Consider the following 21,870-nt stretch of genomic DNA (forward strand, 5'->3'; position numbering starts at 1 on the left):
GTGTGTGTGTGTGTGTGTGTGTGTGTGTGTGTGTGTGTGTGTGTGTGATGCAGTACTAGAGACTATGCCCAGACTTACACATGCTACATGAGCACTCACTTGGTTAACTGCGTCCACTAAAAACATCATAAAGACCTGAGTGAGAGGTACTGGGCTTCTACTTTAAGATAATGGATAGAAATGAAGAGAAAGGTATGAGGAATGGTCATGAGGAAGAACCCCCTAATCTTGCTAACCTAGTAAGTGAGCAAGCCGGGAAGTAACCCAAAGTGCTGCTATAATGTGGGACCTGACTATTGTCATGTTGGCAGCCATTAAAAGAAATCAGAGGAATGGGCTGTGAGCAAATCCAAGTTCAGTCTAAGTGCTGGAAGGTTGAGCCTTTTGTGAGGCTCCTGAAATGCAGGACTGATGTGCTGAAGGGCTGAGACAAGAGATTTAGGATCAATCCTAGAGATTACGGCTAGAGGTTTAAAGTTGTGATCCGGAAGCATAGAAAAGAGGGCTGCAGATACATCCCTGGGAGAGTGTCTATTTGCGAATGATGAGAGCTAAAGAAACTCTAGAAGGTATCAGAAAACTAAGAAAAATGAGGAAATAAATGTTCTTAGTCTGAGGCCTGGCTTAATCTTGTTGTTAGCCTGAGGTGATTTCTAAACAGATATTAATGAAAAAGAAATGTATAACCAACAGTTGTTGGGGTCTACAGGGAAGGTCAAGGGTCAAATGGGAGAAAATACCAATGCATTTGGCCATGAGGAAGTCATTGGTGACCTTTGGGTCTGTTGAGTCTCAGTGGAGTGACAAGGGCAGAAGCCAGATTGTAAGGAGGGAAGGACGAAGTGGGGGGTCCGGAAGTGGCCTTCTCTTTCAAGAGCTATGAAAATAGAGAAAAGGCTAGCTGGGCAGGGAGATGGAACAGTGCTGAGAAAACATTCTTTTGAAGAGGTCACCCTTAAGCACAATAATGAGTAAGGAGAAAAGATATACACATGTAGAGCCTGAGAGTTCAAGAAGCTGGTGGAGGAACTCAGATTTGGGTAGGGTAGAGCCAAGAAGGAAAGGAGTGAGGAGTCAGGGGTGCACACCAGAAGTTAGAATTGGCAAATCGACGGTGAATGGGAAGAGGTGCCATTAGATACAAAGAAGAGAGAAAAGACAGACTGCTCTAAGTGGTGAGGCCATCTAAAAGCCAGACTGGGGCGTGGCTCTTCAAAATAAGTTAGAAGGTTAGCAGTTTTCAGCGGAGTGAGTTACTAGAGATGGCCCAAGACCACAAAAAAAGAACCCATGCAGCTTCACCAATGGCTCTTTGTCGTAGATTCTGGAGCAGGGCAACTTTCTGTTGAATTTAGATTAGTCAGTGCCTGTGACTGGTGGTTAGAACTCCCTTCCTAAGCAAGAGCCAAAGAAAGAACACCTTTTCTGGTAGCTTACTTTGAGGGTCATCAAGCAGCTAAGGCTGGTCTCGAACTTATTGTGTACCCAAGAATGACCTACAGCTTCTGATTCTCTCCCCTCAGCAGCCTCTGAGTTGGGACCACAGAAATGTGCCACCATGCCTAGATTGGTTTTTAAAACATTTCATTATTACTTTTGCTTTAGTTTGTGTTTTAAATAATAGGTCTCACTGTGAAATGCTGGTACGTGTAAATTACTAGAATTCATTTTTTTTCGCACCACTGCCATCCCGACGCTCTCTTTTGCTCACCGTTTCCTGCTCCTGCTGGTCCTATCATCTTGAAGGGGTTGATACAGGTGTACCCTACTCATTGAATGAAACCAACTGAACAACTGAAGCCTGAACAAACTGTTGGCTGTAGGAGTGAGGTGACTGCCTTATGTACCACACCAAATTTGTTCCTTTATTTTCTCCTGACATTTAAAATGTATCTTTGCTGAATAAAGAGCCCTTGAAGACAAAAAAAAAAAAAAAAAAAGAGGAGGGGAGGGGAGGGTACAACTTGTTTCCCTGTGGGAGGCAGGAAAAACATTGCTTATGGAGTCAGATGTTCTTGGTCTGATGACTCTTGACTTGCCAGCTGTATGCCACAATCTTCCCAGACCTTTATTTTCTCATAGGTAACAACAACCAAAAAAAAAAAAAGTTTTACAAACATTTTTAAAGGCAGCTTAAAAGTTGTCTCCCCATTGAATGACTGTAAGAACTAAATTAAACCCAAATGTTTAACATGGGGCTAGGCACACAGTAGTTTCATAGTGGCTTAACTGATGGGAGCTGTATTCGGCAGATATCTCTCAAATCGCACTTTGATGGGTTTGATTCATCCTTTGAATGAATTCTGCATGTGTTTGGCTTGGTGAGGTATTGGTGCTGTGAGCTGGTTATAAAGAAGGGAAAATCCTTAACACGTGTCTGAGGAAATAAAAACCCTGTTTTCTTGAAAGTGAAAAACTTACCAGTCAGGGTAGGTTGCTCACGGTAAACTGAGGCTTATGACGTGTGTTCTTTCTTTCCACATTTGCTTGGCTCTGTCCCTTGTTGAAAGAGGGAACCATTGATTGCTAAGAGTTAGCATTGGTTTGCCATGAGCAATTAAACCAGGCCTTTATTGGCCTCTGACAGTGTTGCCATGGCGACCGTGTCTTGTTGCTCTCTAGATGCCCAGTGCCTGGCATACAGTGGACACTGTATACATGAAATAAGTGAACCAGTGAGCTGTGTGTGAGATAGCACTGAATAAAAATTAAAAAGTAATAATAGAGTGAGATGGCTGTGTACAGGGGGGGAAAAAACACATGTAAAATTGCCACCCAAGCTCAGAGGGCTTTAGTTTTAGGTTCGTTCTATACAATCACTTTTACCATAATGAATGATTGAGGACATTTATGATTCTGTCTCGTTCCTGCCTAAGGAAGAGAAAGACAATATGCTTGACGCCAAGAGCAGAATCTAAGGAAATCCAGAGAAACAGCAGCAAGGCTCACGTTTAATTAGAATCTGAAATTTGAATCATTTCACCACATTCCAGAAGTAGGAAAAGAAGCCACTTTTCTTACTTTTCCATCTTTGGTTTCCTGGGTATACCAAGAAGTGGCAGGGCTTGCAGGGCTCTCATTTGGTTGAAATGTGATGAGTTGGTTGGTATAAGGAAGAAGCCCTCAGAGCAGAGCAGAGCACGCCCCTTGGGGTGAGAACCGCTTAGCTCTTCTATTGCCAAGAGGTTTGCCATAGGTTTGAAATGATGGGCCACCTCTAATGACATCCAATGCTAAAGAAGCTAAAATAGAAAGAAAAGTTAAGTATGAGAAGCCAGTAATGGAAACTTGTAGCAAGCGAGGCGTGACAGGAGGAAGGACAGTGAATACAGTCATCTAGAGGAAATGCATCCGGAATGTCAGCAGAGAATCCCACTGATCAGGTTGATGTGGAACCAGCTGAGCTCCAACCTCAAAAAGGAGACAATGGCATCCTGCAGCTACTGTGAGAAAAATGGCCAGCCAGCCATGTGCTGTTCCTCAAAGGCCTATGATGTGAGGAAGGGCACGGAGAGACAGGGATGCTCCAGCTCGAGCACTGTATATGGAAGGAAGTGGGCTTGCTCTGGGATGTGTCAGGGGATGGGCTGAGAATCGGTGGAGGTCAGGGCTGCGGGTTTCAGCTTGACCTCAGTCAGCCCTTTGGAAGCATAAGTTATCTAAATGTGGAATGAGCTGTCTGCTGAGGTGATGAGCTTTCAGCTCCTAGTCTGAAGCCAAGTACCTGGGTACCACAGCACCCTGGCATGTCTGTTTGGAGACATGAGACTCTGGACCGTGCGTCACACATGGGCCCTCCTGACTTTCTTACTCTGGGGTCTCCCATCCTTCGTGACACAGGATTAGCAAAATGCTTCCCCCCCAACCCCCCAGCAAAAGGCAGAGGTGCTTTTCAGCTTAAAGGCAGACAATAAAATTTAACCGAGAGTGCCCCTGAGCTTCTCAGTGTAGTATGTTTATTTGCTTTATTCTGTTTTAAAGGAGCTGTTCACTGACTTTCATTCTCAGCCTTAATCAGATTCCCTGATTAAGAATTCTTCAAACACACCACAAAGTAAGCAGTCTTTCCCCTCACATCTGGCAGTTTTCGTAAAAAGAGCAACATGCTCAAGGCAGAGCTCAAAATAGAACTTATATTTTCAACTTTTGAATCCCTGAGCTATCTCTGTGTAGAGCCTCTCACTCTGAACTTTCCAGCCGCGGTGGGTATTCACCCTCCCAGCCCTCAGGCCTTCCCATTTAGACTCTCGGCTCTGTTTGGCGGTCTAGTTTTCAGAAAGGTTGGGGATGCAAAGGAAATCTCTAATAGTGAATAGACACAGAAGGCTGGAATGCAAAGATGCACCCGTAAGATTATTTGATGCACATTATTCTTAGCTGGCAAGACAATGAGGAAAAAACAAGGCAGAGTAGATCTTGGTCTAAGCCTAGGCTGCCATAGATGGCTAACCGGAAGTGGAAGTGCAGGAAAGTCAGGCCACTTGCTAGGGTTTCATTCATTCAGCAGTCAATGAGTCTTATTTACTGGTGAAATTTAAGACCGTGAGGTTCAATCAAGTAGTAAAAAGAAAATGCAATGTTTGCCTTGTGGAAAAAAACATTCTTAAAGTTTTGCATGTTCTTTTCAGCACCCCGACTTTGTTCTGGAGAAACTCATAATTAGGCTAAAGATTCTACAATGCCAAGCAGAAGCCAGGATAAGAGAACCCAATCTGCAACAAAGACTCATTTACATTATTAGTTATCGTAAGGACAGATAAAAGAAAGGTGAGGAGAACTGGGTCTTTGGTAGCTCTGTAGATTGTCACCAAGAGACACTGGCCTCTTGGCTGATGACTGTTATGCATTCTTCACTGTGGACACCCAGAGCTGTTGAAAAGAATTGAGATGCTTGTCAACAGAATGGAAAGCTGGACTCCGTCAAAATCATTTTAGTCTGTGAGACTAATGACCTTTCGCAGCCATTTGTTTTCGTTTGGAACTAAATGAGAAAAACTGTTTTGGATAACAGTGACTAACTCATCCTTTCCCCAAGCATTCACTGGGAAAACAAAAGTAGCACAATTATTAATCAGTACTTTAAACACACACATGCATACATACACACAGACAAAATACATGCATGTACAGGTACACACATATACATACACATGAACATACACAGACACATACACACACACACACACACAGATCAGATTAGAAAAAAGTGATTAACTAGTCCAGATATCTAACTCTAGCACAGCTAACAAAAATATTAACAAAAAGCATCATGTAAAATGAGAAAAAAATCACATCTTATTATTAATGTCACAATAATATCTTTGATAAAATGTGACATTCATGAATGTGTCTGCCTCCATTTTTGTTGTTGTTATTTTTTTTTAAGAGCTGTAAATTGAGCTAGCTGATGAACAGTCTCTAGGGACAGGATAGGATCATCCTTATTTCCCGTTCAGCCTGTGAAAGGGAAGAAAATTAATGAAAGAAAATAGCATAATGGCTTTGCAAATCAAGTAAAAGGCTTAACAGAGTTCAGAGATCAATTAATTTAAAAATCTTGATCACTAAATATTTTCTGTGAAGAGCAAATGAATTCTTAGCTTGGAAGTCCCAGAAATCTGCAAGTAAAAAACCATTAATAAAGACAAAAGATGTTTAAGGGGTGAAAGCCACACTGGAGAAAGTAAAAATTAGGTGATTGTCATTTATCTAAAATTCTTTTGTTAGACAGTCTGAAATGCTGAGCAATTAAAAATAAGTGCAGGGGCACGTGGTCATCTGGTAAAGGTTTGCATGTGAAGATGGTTGCTGTGTTTAGGTAAAATTATCGATAGGCTTTCCATAAACTAGTGGGTAATTTATAGATACTGCAGTATCGACGATTTCCCTCTGACTGCATGTTGGGGTGGGGAATAGAGGTGGTCACTGTATCGTTGTAGGGCCATGAAATGTCTGTAAGTTGTGATCTGCCGGCATGTAATAACTCGATCTGCTTCATGCAGACAAAATATATTAAAAGTATGGACGAGTGAAGTTTGTGCCCCAGGGAAAAGGCGAGATAATGCATTGAAATTGTTCAGAGGTAGTTAGATGCCTAATGGCCTAATACGTGAGCTATGTGAGGTCTGAGGTCTGGTTCTCATAAATTCTGGCTAGACTGATCCTGTAATTTCAAGCAAAGGATAAAAGCGTTAGCCAGAATCATCAGCGTTCAAGGTCCATGATGCTGGATATTATCCATGGAACGATGTTGAAGAGAAGAAACACTTTTAAAAGGGATGTTGCAGGGTGTAATGATGGTCTTGCATGTGTGCATGTTTTTGTGCTTGAGAATCACACACCTCTGTGCCCAGAACCAGCTGCTTAATGAAATCAATTAACTTGAAATTGACACAAACCTTCACATCTTTGCCACGACAGTATAGGATTTCTGATAAAATAATGCACTGCCTCAGAAACCCACGTAGGATCTAATTATTTCGACTTCAAACTGACATATCTGTGTTAAAATTGGAGTAAAAAAAAATGTTTGTAATAAAAATTTACCATTGCATGTGGAATAATTTAAAGCCAATTTGGATGGATTCAGGAGTGATTAGAGGAAAAAGTTCCCAAGACATTTGGTAACCTTATAAATGATTTCGCAAACTATGTGAAGATTAGCCATCCAATTACACTGGTGGAAGGTGGCATCCTCAGATGTGAAAAGAAAGTTCTCTGCGAATCAGGCTTTTGGTACTCAATAGGAGGTGGTTCTGAAGAGCCATGGGAAGGCTCTCCTTTATGCAATTTATTTCATCGTGATGGCAGAAGTTTTGAGGTTTTCATTTGCAGTTTCTTTTCTTTTTATAACCGGCTCACTTGTGTTTGAGTCGGCAGTATATTTATACAGTTTTTCCTGCCAGAATCTTTGACAGTATTTTTAAATGCTTTCCCTCGCTGCCTAGGTTATAATCAAGCAGCACTCTCCTTAGTTCCCCAAGCTAAACCACCCACACATTCGTTGTGAATGGGTATGTGCATAGGTTTTCTTCCTCTCCTTTTGTCATACAAAGTGTTCAATCTCAAATTACCTTGTTTGGGCCGTGAAAAATCATCTCTACCTGCCATACACCTTGTGGAAGAAACTGGTAAGCACTTACATTTGTCCCTGGTGACTAGGCCATCATTATAAACAGTTGTTCCGAAAGGCCTGTATTCACATTCACAGAGTTAAATTGCATTGTCTTCATTGGTGTTTTAATTTAAAGCTTTTCAGGGGGTTGTACTAGAATTTTATCAGAAGATTTCGTCTGAACTCACGTGGAAGTATTTGAAGATTCAGTTTACAGCTGATTGTACAAATCTGACTTTTGAAATGGCTGAAATACTTAACCCTAAGGGTCTGCCTCCTGGAGCAGCACACAGACACAACTGTTGTCTTCTTATGCTGATGAGACATAGGTGTCCTCTGTGAGGCACACAGGAGGTGGTATTTCTCATGCATAAAACAAGGAAGGTAACTTAACGATTAAGGAGACTGTTGAAATCATCAGATCTCACTGTGCTATAACCTTCTGCTCAGAGCAAACAACATGCTTTTATCCCCTTGCTACTCGCCTTGAAGAAACACACTGGGAAACATTTTTCTGCAGAGCAGACCAAAAGGAAGGGTGAAAAGGAACCACATCCCTTATATGTCCCAAGAGGCCTTAGACAAAAGCAAAAAAAAAAAAAAAAAAAAAAAAAAAAAAGTGTGAGAGTGAGCAAGTGTGTGTGCAAGCCAGAGGACAACTTGAGGGAGTCCTTCTACCATGTGACAAACCGAGATCTGACTTTGTTTTTCAGACTTGATGACAATCACCTTTACCACTGAGCCATCTTGCTGGCCTAACACGTTCTTAAGTGAAAGTACACATGTTATTTAAAGACTTAGATCCCAGACAATAAAATTTGCCCGATTTAAATAATTGTAACATAGAAAAAGGTTCCAGAAGTGAACTCTCCCAAAGCTCTCTCTCCTTAGTATTAAGAGAACCCTAGCAACAATGTTCTCTGGTTTCGAGTGATGTTATTGGTATGTTGGTAGTCTTTGATTTTGCCGGTGACCTTCTGCTGGTCATTTCTGGTGACAAGATGACTCTAAGGCAGTCTTCCCCTACAGACACTTAAGGCCCAGCAGGGGGGGGAGGGGGTTCTAACCTTGGATCAAGTGCTGTCTGTTAAGGCAACTCGTAGCTTTAGCAGGAAGATAGAGGGACTGGAAATTCAGAATTAGTTTACATTTTCTATCCAAAGTTAGGTAATATGATTACCTTTTGATTATTTCAATTGTAAACATCTCAAGGCAAAACTCAGAATCTGTGCTAGAAAGCACAAGCAAATCCCTCCCACCTCCCCTCCTCTCCCACTCCCTCCTATTCCAAATCTTTTCCAGATTGTTTGCAAAATGAAATTATCTAATTTCACGAGTATTTGTTCTGAGAAAGTATTACACTCTCTGGTAAAAAGTATCCAGAGACCATTTCAAGGCCTGATATCTTCAAGAAAGATCTGTTTTGTCCATGAAATACTAACCTGGATTAAATGGGAATAAGAACTTTCTGGGCCACGCATCCCAGAATATATGTGTAAAATATCCAGGAAATGGACACTTTGAACTAGAACTTAAGGTTTATGACTGGGGCCAAACAAATGAATTCTCTGATTACTTTGTTCTAAACCCATGGTCAACATATAAAACACTGTGACTGAACAAAATAGAGAAAAAAAAAAATTAGTTTGAGACCCCTTTAGCAAACAGTATATGCTGATAATTGTCTTAATTGGTTATTTTTGTTCGTGAATTTATACCCCCAAATCAAACTGTAGCAAGAATTTATTGAGGACATGTTAATATCCACCGAGGCACTGTTTCAAAATGTACATCTGCTTGCTTAATTATAAAATTTCGGAACTTGTAACTCCTGCCACTATTAAATCTCAGAATTTTTTTTAAAGACTTTAAGAATCAGTGCTGAATTATTAATTTGAACATTATGAACTTTGCATGTTCTAAGTATAGAGGAAGAAATGCCGAGCTAATTAGACTAATTAATCTAGTGGATTACAGTAGATTTATTCTAGGAGAGTTAGTCGAGCAGACCCAAAAATCTGAACGCTCACCAGTAAAGCTGTAACTGCAGTACATGAGTGACTCAGGACAGAAACAAGCTATTGAATTCAAGACTGGTACTTCAGTATGTGTTTTCATCGTCTGATAAAGAGTCGAGCTCGGTGGGTTTAGGCAATTACATTTGTGCCTGCATTATGCCCCCAACACCCACAAAATGTCTTAGCCTACAGCATGTAAAAACTTTTACATGGCCAAACAAGCCCTCTCTGGGGCAGTTTATGCTCATTTTCTTCAGATTCTTTCTCTCACTGCCTTGTTTAAATGGTGCAAACTGTGGCATGGCATGCAAGAAATAAGCTTTCTGCTACATGCCCACTAACAAGAATGTGAGGGAAGTCAGAGTTTGCAAAATGGCGCCCCTTTCTTGCTTTATGAAAAACCCACATTGAATATGTTTAATTTAAAATGTAGTCACTGTCTCTATCCCAGGATAACAGAATAAGATGTGGAATGTGACCAAACCAAACTTCTAAAGGTTTGTGTTAAATTAAAGGGTATTCCTTTGTGTTTGTGTTTTAGAGGAGTCTTGGTGATTTTTATTGCAGAATTAAGAGAAGATACCTCTGTACAGAGCGCACACTCAGCATGGGGGAATGGAACAGCATTTGCCTTTAGTCTGATGCTTAGTAAACAAATCCCCCAAGCAGGATGCATGGTTAATTTTGTTTTCACAAAGTACCTAATGCAGTGTTGACATACTCAAATGTTAAGTAATATACTTTAACATGAAGGGAAAGCTTCATGCTTTCATGAGGCAGAGCTGAAGAATGGTGATGCATGCCCCCAATTCACAGAAAATAAAGAGGCATCGAATTCACATTCCTGTATTCATCCCTGCAAGAATGTAGGCAGTCTGTGTTTAGCAGATGTTGCATTTACATTTCCTGGAGTGTCAGGGCTCGCATGTCTCCTCAAGAACAGCGTTCATCCCAGAGCTTTCCACGTGGGCCTGTTGTTTTCGGGAAAATGCTCCTCCCTCTCCTGTTATTATACCAAGACCATTAAGTTTTTTGTTTCTTTTTTTTTTTAAATATGTAATGCATTTAAAACACCCAAATCATATACTCTAAATGAATGTCTTGTATGATACTTGCTTATATATAAGAACACTGGCAAACTGGTCATGCAAGCTGCGTGTTGACACAAGGCTTCTGATACCTTTTCTTTCCTCTTTAGTTCTTCTGGTAGGAAACAGTTAAGCCAAAACAATGATCTCAAATAAAAACTTAGGTAAATAATAGATAGTATTCACAGCTCAGACACTGAGAATTATTTACTTACTGATGATTACTTTATTTCTACACTAGGTCCATTGGCTAACTTGCTGCTTGACAGAATTAAAATTTGGACCACAGGTTTCACAAAGTGTAGATTTGTTTATTCACTTACCTGGCAGGTTTAATTTTTAATTCAAATGGTATTGCTTGAGAGTGTGGGAAAAGATGAGATTGTCCTGTTTTCCAGTAGCCTGTAACCTCCAAGAGGACATCAACAAGTAAATCAGCCTGTCGTTGGGCTGGACCTACTACTATACCCTAACAGATTTGCTAGGGGGTGTTCAGTAAAACCCTCCCAGCCACTGAAAAAATGCCACTAAGCCTTCAACTGGGCAGTACTGTAAACACAGCCCTTCAAAAATGAGGGGGTCAGTGGTGACAGCAGCATACTTAGGCCAGGAGAGAGTTGCAGTGGGTAGTTTCATAAGAATCTTTAGGTTGACGGTGATTTCATTTTTTTTTCTTGGAAGAATTAAGGGAGAGTTTTGGTGGTTTAGGGCAAGTAAAGATACTTTGGGCAGAAACATGCTTGGGTCATGCATGGTACAGTCAGGGCTGACTCTGTGTGGCTGGAAGGTCACAGGAGCTGTGAGGAAATTGGAAGTGAACAGAAGGCTCAGAAGGTAAGTTCAGCCAGCCAGGTCTCCTTCAATTGTACTTTCTAAGGTGCCAGCACAGAAGAGTTTGTAGATGGCAGCTCACTTGCCTGTATGGTACAGAGTAGACAACCACGGGAGTGCTGGCCAGTGGACATTAAATGGGAACCTGTGAGGTCTAGTTTGCTTCTTGTCCCCAGAGATCTCTGACTGGTCCTGTCACATCTCTAATACCCACTTTCCTTCTTGCTGCTTTGTTTAACTCTCAATTCACATCATTCTAAGTGTTCACTGATCATTAAGGACTAATTAAGTGGAAGAAGTATCAGGCCTGGAAGATAGCAAGAAATTTGGTGGTGGCTTGAAGTTTAAAAGTAAAAGATTAATTAAAGATGTCTTTACAGGAACCATCTTTATACTAACCATAATTCTAAAGCCTACAAAATGCTTGTTGGGCTTGTTGCTATTATTATTTCCTGCTACCTGTTTTTGTTTTTTTCAACTTTCTTAATCTTTCATCCAGGTAATTTTTCCGTGTCTTGTTTCCCCAAAGAAGGGATAAGGTGATCTAGTCATTAAAAATTCATTATATTTTGGCTCATAAGGAGTTGATAGCCTTAAGATGCTTTGGAAATTTTTATAAGACTACAGATTGTTCTTGGCGTGTGTGTGTGTGGAGGGGGGGGGTCTGCCAAAGCTTGAACATCTCATTTGAAGGGAAAGAAAAGAGTTACCCTCTCGTGGAGGGGTGTTGCTACTGGCTATTTTAAGACATTCCTACCACAAACAGTTCTTTAGTGTGAGTTTCTATTTCCACAAAGTTCCTCACCTTCTCTTTTTCCTTCCTTCCTTCCTTCCTTCCTTCCTTCCTTCCTTCCTTCCTTCCTTCCTTCCTTTCTTCCTTCCTTCCTTTCTTCTTTCTGAGCCAGGGTCTCAACTCTGTGGCCCTGGCTTGCCTGGAACTTACAGATTTGAGTCTATCTCTGTGTCCTAAATGTTGGGATTAAAGGCATGCGCCACCACAGCCAGTTTCTTTTCCTTTTTTTTTTTTCTTTTTCTACAAACCCACTACGTAATGACTTATGCAGTATGCCTTGGGGTAGTCAGTTCTGGGCCAAGACAAATTATTTCTCTCACAACTGTTATTTACTATAAGAAAAGTCATAGCACTCGTCTGGGGATGATACTTGTAAGGATCACAATATTTCTGCTGTGTCTGAAAGGCTTTCCAAGCCAAATGACAAGACTGTCAGCTGACAGCAATTGTTATGGAGCACGCATTTGCAATACAACTAAGAAATTGATTAACTAGGAAGATTTATGTTGCTTTGGGTTCAAACTTCCCTCCCCCAAAAGAATATGTTATGACCTATTTGGAGGATAATAAACATGTGACATTTTTAAAAGCAGTTTTTACTGTATAATTTAAGGTGCCATAGCATACAAATACACATATGTAGTTATTGATATGATCACTGCCATCAAGCAAGTTTTATACACCACATAAGATTTCCTTTCTTCACTCTTAGCTCCATTAATTAATTACTTCGTACGCATGCATTCTGAGGGTGTTTTCAGCATTCAATACTGGCTATAATCTTTCTGTTCTACAGTCGACCTCCAGACTTAATTACCCCATATACCTGCAACCCTGTATCATTTTTCAGACTCAAGAATGGTATTCCACTAACACAGTATCTTATTTATCAGAAGTTATATTGTCTGGGGAGGAGACTGCGTGGATACAGACAGTATTTACTGAACAGGCATGAAGACCTGAGTTTGGATGCCCAGCACTCGTGTAGTGAGCAATTCAGAGCACACCTGTAATTCCAGCGTTGGAAGTGAGGGCAGGAAAAAGAGAGGTGGATCCTGGGAGCTCACTGGCCAGCTGACCTAACCAAATCAGTATCCTCTTAGTAGAGACCCTGTTTCAAAAATGTAGGATAGAGGGCCCACTTTCCTACAATGTCCATATTCACAAACACCTAGGGAAAACACCCCGCCCAGGAAATCTGAACACACACCGGTTATTTTACCAGAGAATTCAAGATGGTGGTTGGTCAAGAGCATGTCAACACATCAACACACAGCACAACACAGAGAAACGAAGAGGTACAGAAAGCTATATATATCACTATTTGGAAACAAAAGAAAGAGACTGAGTTCAGTCTCTTTCTCGACAGTCAGAGGTGGAGCCTGGTAGGGATGGGATGTAGTCAGCTTTGAAGGTGATGCTCAGCTAATGCTGCCACTGTTACCACAGGAGCCACACTTATCCCTTAGCACTCAGTGAGCAAGGTGAGGTGGATTCTGGGAATGCTGTGGGAAGCTGCAAGCCAGACTCAACTAGAGTCAACCAGAATTTTCCAGAGTGAAGGGCTACTACTGGGGCAAGGCAGGCGGAGCATTAGAAACCTGGGAAGAAGGGAGTTCTCTGTGCCTCTCTTGTGTGTTGAACGTCTAGAGCATTCTGTGGTGGTAGTGTGGAAACCCATGGTAAAGTAGAAATGCAGCTTGTGGTGAATGGTTCAGGTGATGAGCCTTAGAGGGCAATACTAAAGAGAGTTTGGAAGCCCAAAGACTTTGAATTAATAAGATCTATTGTGGCAACTGTAGCTGGTTACTGAAAGCTGGCTTGTATTATCTAGGAGGAGACTTGACACCCAGGAATGAAAATCAAAAGATGTCTAGCTTTTGCTAATGATTAAGAGTTAGACTGGACTATCTTCCAAATAGTATGATTATTCCCCATCTCTCTCAGAATATGGAAAAGATGAGTGATAAAGATCACAGTAGCATTAGAAAGGAGTATTCACAGACTCTGAGAATAACCCTGTTTGTATGGCATAACTAGCTTCAGCTCATAGTGTATCTCTTCCTCCATGCATAAAGAGCCAGTACAGTGGCAGGTAAGAAGAGACTTTCAGCTCTACCAACATCTGTCTGTGGATCCAGTGAGCCAGGAGTTATGCCAACCAGAAATCTCAGTGGAAACCCTTGTCATTCTTTTGGGACATGTTTGAGTAAAGCAGTAAAGTTTCCCCCACACCTTTACATAACAATCAGATATTAAGATTCCTGGGCAGCTGATGAATATGAAGGGATGGTACAGAGATGCTGGTCTTCCTATGTGGTCCACAGGAGAAGAGATTGTAAGAAACAGAGCATGGGTGGAAAAACACGAGCTGTACAGGCTTGGATTCCAGATCTAGGACCACCTTATCCACTAATAATAAGGAGAACAATAAACAGGAAGGTGTCCTAGCTCAAGACCCAGAAGATGTATGAGCCTGTGCTGTGAGAATGCAGGATCTTTGTAAAATGACAGCAGTGTAGGATGAAAGGAAAGAAAACAAGACAGACAGAAAAGACCAGACAAAAATATGAAGGAGAAGCAAAAAAAAAAAAAAAAAAAAAAAAAAAAACCAAACATGGGAGGGGTTAAAATATACATTAAGAACAATAAAAGAACAAAATGGCTCCTGTAGAAAACCAGAATGAAACAAAGAGAGAAAGTGTGCATGACTGTCCCTTGGTACAAAGATATACCAAAAAAAAAAGAAAGAAAAAAAAGAAAAAGAAAGATGAGAAAGTAATGACATGAACTCAGAGAAGAGCAGGCTAATTAGTTATTAGTAATTAATTAGTAACAGAAGTAATTAGTAATTATGAGTAATTAGTCTTAAGAAAATTAAGTACAAATAAAAGTAGTAGCTTAGGTGTGTGGGAGGAAAACTTCACAGTTTCCTAGGATTGAAGTAAATAAAAAAATAAAAATCAGTGGAATTAAGAAGGGGCAAGAAGATAAACAACATTAATAGTCATTTGATAAACTACAGACTGGATGAGAGAAGACTCAAAATTGTAAATGGAAAAAGAGACATCACAATAGATGCTACAGATTACTACAATCAAAAATTACCATGAATAAAAGTATAGGGCAAAAAAAAAGAAAATAGGTCATCTGGAAGAAATGGATAAACCCCAAAACAGAAGCCGTCAAAAGTGAATGCTGAAGAAAGAAAACCTAATGACCTGTGACAAAACTGAAGTTGTAGCAACAGTAACAGAAAAAGAGGAAAAATAAAATCTAGGATTCAGGGTTTTACTGGTAGGTTCTTCCAAATATTACATGAAGAATTCATACTTCTTCTTTTCAAATTTTTTCAAACAGTTTAACATGTTTGAGTTCAATGTTAAGATGTCAGCATTGCTCCAGGGCTCAAGACAGAGCCACAGAAGGTGATGGATGAGCACAGTCCTCTGACAGACAGTAGCAAACCCAATACAAGGGCACGCCCTGGTTTTCTACAGGACCAGGTGGGATTCACCCTGGAGAGCTGAGGCTGCTTGCGGCCCAGTGACTGTGATACACGGCATCAGCAGAAAGTGGGCTGAAACCATCCGTGGCTTCAGCAGATAGAGAGAAAGCATCCATTCACAGTGAAGGCTTCAAAGAGCTAGATAGAGGAGTTTATTAGCAACATAATGAGTACACATGTACCATCACACTCAACACTGAGAAGCTAAAAGCCATCCCCTGAGACCAGGAACAGTACCTGGATGGCAACAACCCTCCCCCCCAAAAAAATTCACATCCTCAAACTACAAAGCTTCTGCTCAGCAAAATAAACAACACAGTGAAAAGACACCCGAAGAAAAGGGGGAAGACATTTTGTATCTGAAATATGTCAGGAACTCCAACAACTGACGATCAATGAAATGCGTAAACAAATTTAATTGTTAGTAAGGGGATGTGAATAGCACCCCCCCCCCCCCGGCCTTTTTTCCAAAGAAGACACAAATAGAAGAGTGTGTGAAAAGAAATTCACTGTTTCACTCACTAGTCTTCAGGCAAATGCAAATTGAAGCTTTAGTGGGGTGTCACTCCAAGTCCCTTAGAATGTCCTGTACTAAAAAACAAAAAGGGAGTAAGTGCCAGCAAGGCTGTAGGGCAAGCGGAAGCCAACTCTGCCTCTCCGTTAGCATCTGTCAATGGTAACCATAATAATGGCTCTGGCAAGGATGCCCAGGATTCTTATGGACATGGCTGCTGCATCGGCACAACCTGTCTGGATATTCCATGATAAGAATGCACTCACATGTATGTGTGCACACGTATGGAGGCCAGAGGCTGACGTCAGGTGTCTTTCTAGATGAAATAAGGAAGGAAATACCAGTTACAAAGCTGTTTATCTCAGTTATAACACTGTGCCCAATCTTTCCATTTGGTGTATCCTTGTTATGGACTACTATGCAGACATCAAAAATGTAATGAGTACACACATTTGTTGATGTAGGAAGAAGTCTGGACCACCTTTACAGAGCAGTTGAAATAGCGGCTAATGCTGCAGGCACCAAATGTTTGTAGCTACGATTCAAACTCGAATGTGTATTAAAAAAAAAATATCTTGGGAGTAGTACAAAATACTGACGATGTGGTTTTTGAGCAGAGGATTATTTGAAATGTTTTCGCTTCGATTTCCTAAGTTTTCTAAATGAACCTGCTTCGCATGAACAATTAGTACATTTTCCTAATGATTCAAAATCAAATGATTTCCATAAGAAGCAGGAACACAGCAAAACACGTTTCAGTGCCTGCTATGCCAACACCAGCGTGGTAGTGTGGTGGAGCGATAGGCCACAGGCCCTGGAGCCAGAGGGGCTGAGATCCTTCTAGGCTCTGCTACTCACAGCCGCCTTACCTCAGGCAGGTCAGTTAGCATCTCTGCTGCTGCATCTGTAAATTGCTTTGAGGATTAGCAAGCATGTAAATCTTCCAGGCCCTTCTCCAGCACATGCTTACACTCAGCAAAGGGTTAATCCCATTGTCACTGCTGTTGTCAGAGCCAAGGAAATTGGCCCAGAGATGAGAGACAGATTTGGCTTGCTTAAAAGAAATGTGGATTCTTAAGAATGTTTTGTGTATAGTGTATTGCTTTGCAAGGCAAAGATTTGATCCATGCTTCTGCCCACAGAGAACAGTGTACCACAGAAATGAATGACTACCCCTCCTGCCCTTCTTTGGGCAGAAAGGATAGGTCCTTGGGTGACTGCAGGGCCCAGCAGAAGCTATGCTAGGTGAGGGTTGCTCAGAAGAGGAGCAAAACATGGAGTTAGCATCCCTGGTCCTTCCAATTAGGCCTTTGATTCCAAATGCTCTTCCCTGTGTGTCCTGAGCTCAGTGAAACACTGACCACTCAATGGGCTTAGCTAGGCAAATTCCAACAGCTACCTCCCCCCCTGTGTCAGCTTGCTACAGCAGGAATTCTTTCCTTCAGTAGTACAGTAATGTACGTGTTGATCTTATCCCTTCTTATGGATGAAGAACCTAGATTTCATGCAGGCCATATGAAAAGGGAGTTTAAAGTTGAACTTGATTCCATACAAACCCCAAATCTTTGCTGCTGTGTAGACATACAGCTTTCCTGTTACCCTGTTCCTTCCAATCAGGAAGACTTTTGTGCGTGTGTTTTGGTGTCTTACTTGCTGCCACCTACCTTTAGGATTTTCATGGAAACCCTTTAAGCAAAGTCGATGGCACGGAAAGCATGGATTTAATGAACTGCGGGCAAAACAGTGCTGTCCTCAGCAGAGTGTGTCTTCCTAAACTGCCTCCCTGGGTATGCTTTGTAGCCTTCCTGTATCCCCCCACGCCCCGTCTGCACCAATTGAAGGTGGGGCTTCTGTTGTACACCCTGTTCCCAGAGCAGGTAACCAACAAATGTTGATGGGAATTGTCAGTCTCTCCACTGAGTGGCCTTGAGAACACACACATGAAAACGATCACTTTCTAATCCACACGTTTTCCAGCAGCAAATCCATAAGCAATTCGGCCTCAGATTTCAGCTTTTGGCCCTGTAGAGGCTCCTAAACACGGAGACGTGGCAATGTGACACGGGATTTGGAGGCAGGAACTCAAGGTGCTTGTATGTATCAACCGGCACTTGCACAGGGACACGGCTGTGCCTACTAGCAGTTTCCAGCACTCAGTTGCACGTACCTTCTTCAGGTCCCTTTGCAGGTGCTAGGGATGTGGCTCAGTTGGTAGGACGCTGGCCTAAGGCCCTGACGTCCATCGCCGGAACCGCATGAGTCAGGAATGGTGGCACAGGCCTCAAAACACGGTACCTGGGAGGTGGATATCGGATGATCAGACTTTCCAGGTCATGTTCAGCCGGGTAGTTCCAGTGAGAGCTTGCCTCAACATAAATAAGCAAAATCACAGGGCAGTGCTTTCTCTTCTAATCGTCATCCTCTCGTGTGATTTCCTAGTAGGTCTGAACAGAAATTTCTTTCTTTCTTTTTTTTTTTTAATTGACAAAGTTACATAATTCTTACTGTTGGTGATGTTTTGAAACCTGTATACTTTGTGGGATGGTTAAGCATGCCTCACCTCTCCTGTGTGTTACTGTTTATGTTGAGAACACTTAATTTCTACCCTCTTTGCATCAATCATGGATACACTGCATAGCCGTGAGTACAGCCACCATGTGTACGGCTGGTCTCTTGAACTTACTTCTGCTGTCTGTCCGTTTGCTGTCAACATCGCGTGACATTTGGACTCAACCTAGGCTTGACTGTGCCCGTGAACACGGCCCGTTGCGTGCAACCCAAAGCAACAAAGATCTGGAAGGGGAAAGAAACAAAATGAGACAAAAAAAAAATCGCCTGTCAGACTGTCACCTCTCAGCATGCACCCCCATGGGAAGAGGTGACTGGAATGTTTTCTTAGCTCAGGGTGTCATCAAGCAAGAGGAAATGACTGCAGGAGGGTGTGTGTGTGTGCACTTGTGTGCACGCCTGTGCGTGTGTCTCGGTGCTTGTTTATGTGCCTCCATTTGTACATGCCTGTAAATGCGTGTGTGTGAGTGTGTGTGTGTGTGTGTGTGTGTGCATCGCCCTGTGTGGTGTATGTATGTGTGTGTGTGCCTATTTATGGGTGCCTATGCATGTGTGTATGTGTGTGCCTCTGTGTGTGTGGGGTGTGTGTGTGCATATCTCTGTATGTGCACACCCCTGTGTGTCTCTGGAGTCAACTGCCCATGGTAAACATCCTGTTTTCGTAAACTGCCACCTTCCCTTGTGAAGCTTCCTAATTTTTAAATAAATGTAAAGAACACTGAAAGAATGGCATGAGATTAACAAAAACAGAAAGGGGAAAACCAGCTGCTAACCTTTGGGTGCATGCACATCTGACTGATGTTGGAAAAACATCCCTTTTCCTGCAGCTCACAGCATTCTTCACACTGGCCAACATGTCCTGACTTAAGGGGCGCTTTTGTTTGCATAAATAAAACACTGAAAAAATGCCGCTGAGTTCTTCCACAGAGGAGGCGCATACCTGTAACGTGAGCTAGTGTTTGCATGCTGTTTTTATTCAAGGCAAAACATAAACCGGGGAAGGAAAAACAGAAAGTGATAAGTAGCATGGCTACATTTTCCAAGAACATATGGTGGGTGTTTAAAATGAGGCATGTCAGCTATTAATTCCCCAGGTGCCTGCCTTAGCCTTGATAATAAGGTTGCTCAGCTCAGGGATTTCCCATCTCTTGATATTTTGGTCCTTTGGAAAATATGAGAGCGCTTCTTTCTCTCCTAAGCACATGTCGACAGAACATCTGAAAAGTGTTTTGCTGTGATTGGCACCTCGAAAGTTGTTGAGGGGGGTGGAGGGCTGTTCTGAGGGGCATGCCCGCCATGTGCAGTGCTGGCTGCTGGTTTCTCACTACAGGTCCCCCTCCCCCAAAAACCAGAGTAGGAGAAGATGGTTCTGTTCTTAACCAAATGAGGCGTGTCCATGAATTTATCAGGAGGACCCTGCTTCTCACATGCCTTTCTGCCCTTGATCTGGTGAGGGCCCCACATAGGCCAAAGCCACAAACTTCAAAACGCAGGAAGTGTCAGGCAGGGAGAGCATTAGCTTTCCCTCCAATTTCAATGAGGTTAAATGCCTTCCATTTCGGGAAACTGTTCTTTTAGTTTCTGATTTTCTCATTTAAATGTTTACACAGCGTGGCAGAGCTCGGGATAATTTAGGTATTGAGAATGGACTTATTGTAATATTGGTATTATATAAACAAATGCCTTCAGTTTCAGAATATAAACAATTTGATTTTCAGAATATGACCCTTCTCTTCCCCCCCTCCACTCCCCACCCCTACAAATAAAAATAAGATAGCTGGAGCAACGACTTCAACTAAGGCTGGTTGAAGTGTGCAGAAGTTAGAACAAAAACAATTCAGAGATTCAGCTTTAGAGATTTCAGTGTGATGTTTGGTGTCCTAAATCAGAGCTCCAGACTTCACCTCAGCTTACTTGGCATTTTCTGAATTTACAAAGAACACTCATTACACAGAGCAGAGCAATCTGCCTAGAGTCCAGTTTATCTGGAATTTGGATGATAATTGACATTTATGAAGTTGACATCAAAGGTAGAAACTCTCTCACAACACAGAGGAGACAACAGAAGTTGAATTAGGCATCTAGAAATAGGTCATAAATTCTAGTAACTAGAGCTTGGGAAAACTCAGTAACATGCTTGCTAGGTGAGCTTGGTAACACGAGTTGTTCCCCAGAACCTACACAGACTCTTGTGCACGTGCACACGGCACACACACACAGGAACACACATGCACCCATGCACAGATGCACACACAAAAGCTGGGCCCAATGATGCACTGGGGGGGGGCAGACCTCTGAAGGATCAGACCAGGCAGGTCCTGGAGCTCCGTAACCAGCCAACATTACCTAATCAGCAAGCTTTAAGCTAGCGAGAGATCCTGGCTCAAAAACAGGGTGGACAGGGATCTGGAGAGATGACCTGGTAGTCAAGAGCAACATCTCCGCAGATATTGGATAAAAACCTGGGTTGAATTCAAAGTACCCACATGACCACTTACTACCACCTATAGTGCCAGTTCCTAAAAAATCCAAACCCATCTTCTGACCTCCCCACACACTAGGCCTGCACGGGGTACACAAACATACATGCGGACACATACTCATGGATCAAATAAAAATAAATACATCTGAAAAGCAAACAGACACCCGAAAGGACAGCTTCTCATCAACATGAATGCACACATGTCAACATGCATACACACACACACACACACACACACACACACACACAATTCTGACATCCACTGTAGGACAAGGCACCTTGTCCTTTAAGCATCACAAGGTCACCTTTAACAGTCACAAGTTATAATCTTCCCAAATGAAATGTTTGTGTTTTTTAAAGCAGTGAAATATGACCGGATGGCATCTTGGTTTGCAAGTTTGTCGTTTCCTGGTACAGTTAGTTACACCTTCATTTTATTTACCCATCACTCCAATTCCTCTCTTCATTTCTGAATGCTCACCATGTACAAAATACCAAGTCTAACTCTTCTGTCGAGAGTTATAGCTTATATTTCATATGCTGGTTAGGTAATTTTGAATAGATGGCAGCTTTGGATTTTGATAGTCACAGTATTTTTAAATAAATTTTTTGAACCCCTATGAAGTCCTTGAAGTTAAGTGGAAAGATATTTTGATTAATTAATGTATTTCTTCACTTTACATCCCAATTATAGCCCCCTCCCTCCTTTCCTCCCGGACCCACTCTCCCTACTCCTCAGAAAAGGGGAGCTCCCCAACTTGCCCATCCCAGCACATCAAGTCACATCAGGACTGAGCACATCCTTTTCCCTTGTGACCTGGTAAGGCAGTCTCATCATGGGTAAGTGATCAAAAAGCATTCAGCAGAGTCCTAGTCAGAGACATCCCCAGCTCCCCTTACTAGGGAAACCACATGAAGGCCAAACTGCCCATTGAGTATATATATGTGTAGTGG

General features: G+C 41.9%; 1 protein-coding gene across 7 annotated transcripts in view; it reads left to right on the top strand.

Annotated features, from left to right (window-relative positions):
• Meis2 (Meis homeobox 2) overlaps positions 1-21,870 on the top strand; it is a 204,561-nt gene that overhangs the window by 99,779 nt on the left and 82,912 nt on the right. The gene's annotated exons all lie outside the window — the stretch shown is intronic.

Source organism: Psammomys obesus, unplaced genomic scaffold (genome assembly GCF_907164565.1).
Source record: "Psammomys obesus unplaced genomic scaffold, mPsaObe1.curated_primary_1811, whole genome shotgun sequence".
In the NCBI taxonomy this organism is placed as follows: Eukaryota; Metazoa; Chordata; class Mammalia; order Rodentia; family Muridae; genus Psammomys; species Psammomys obesus.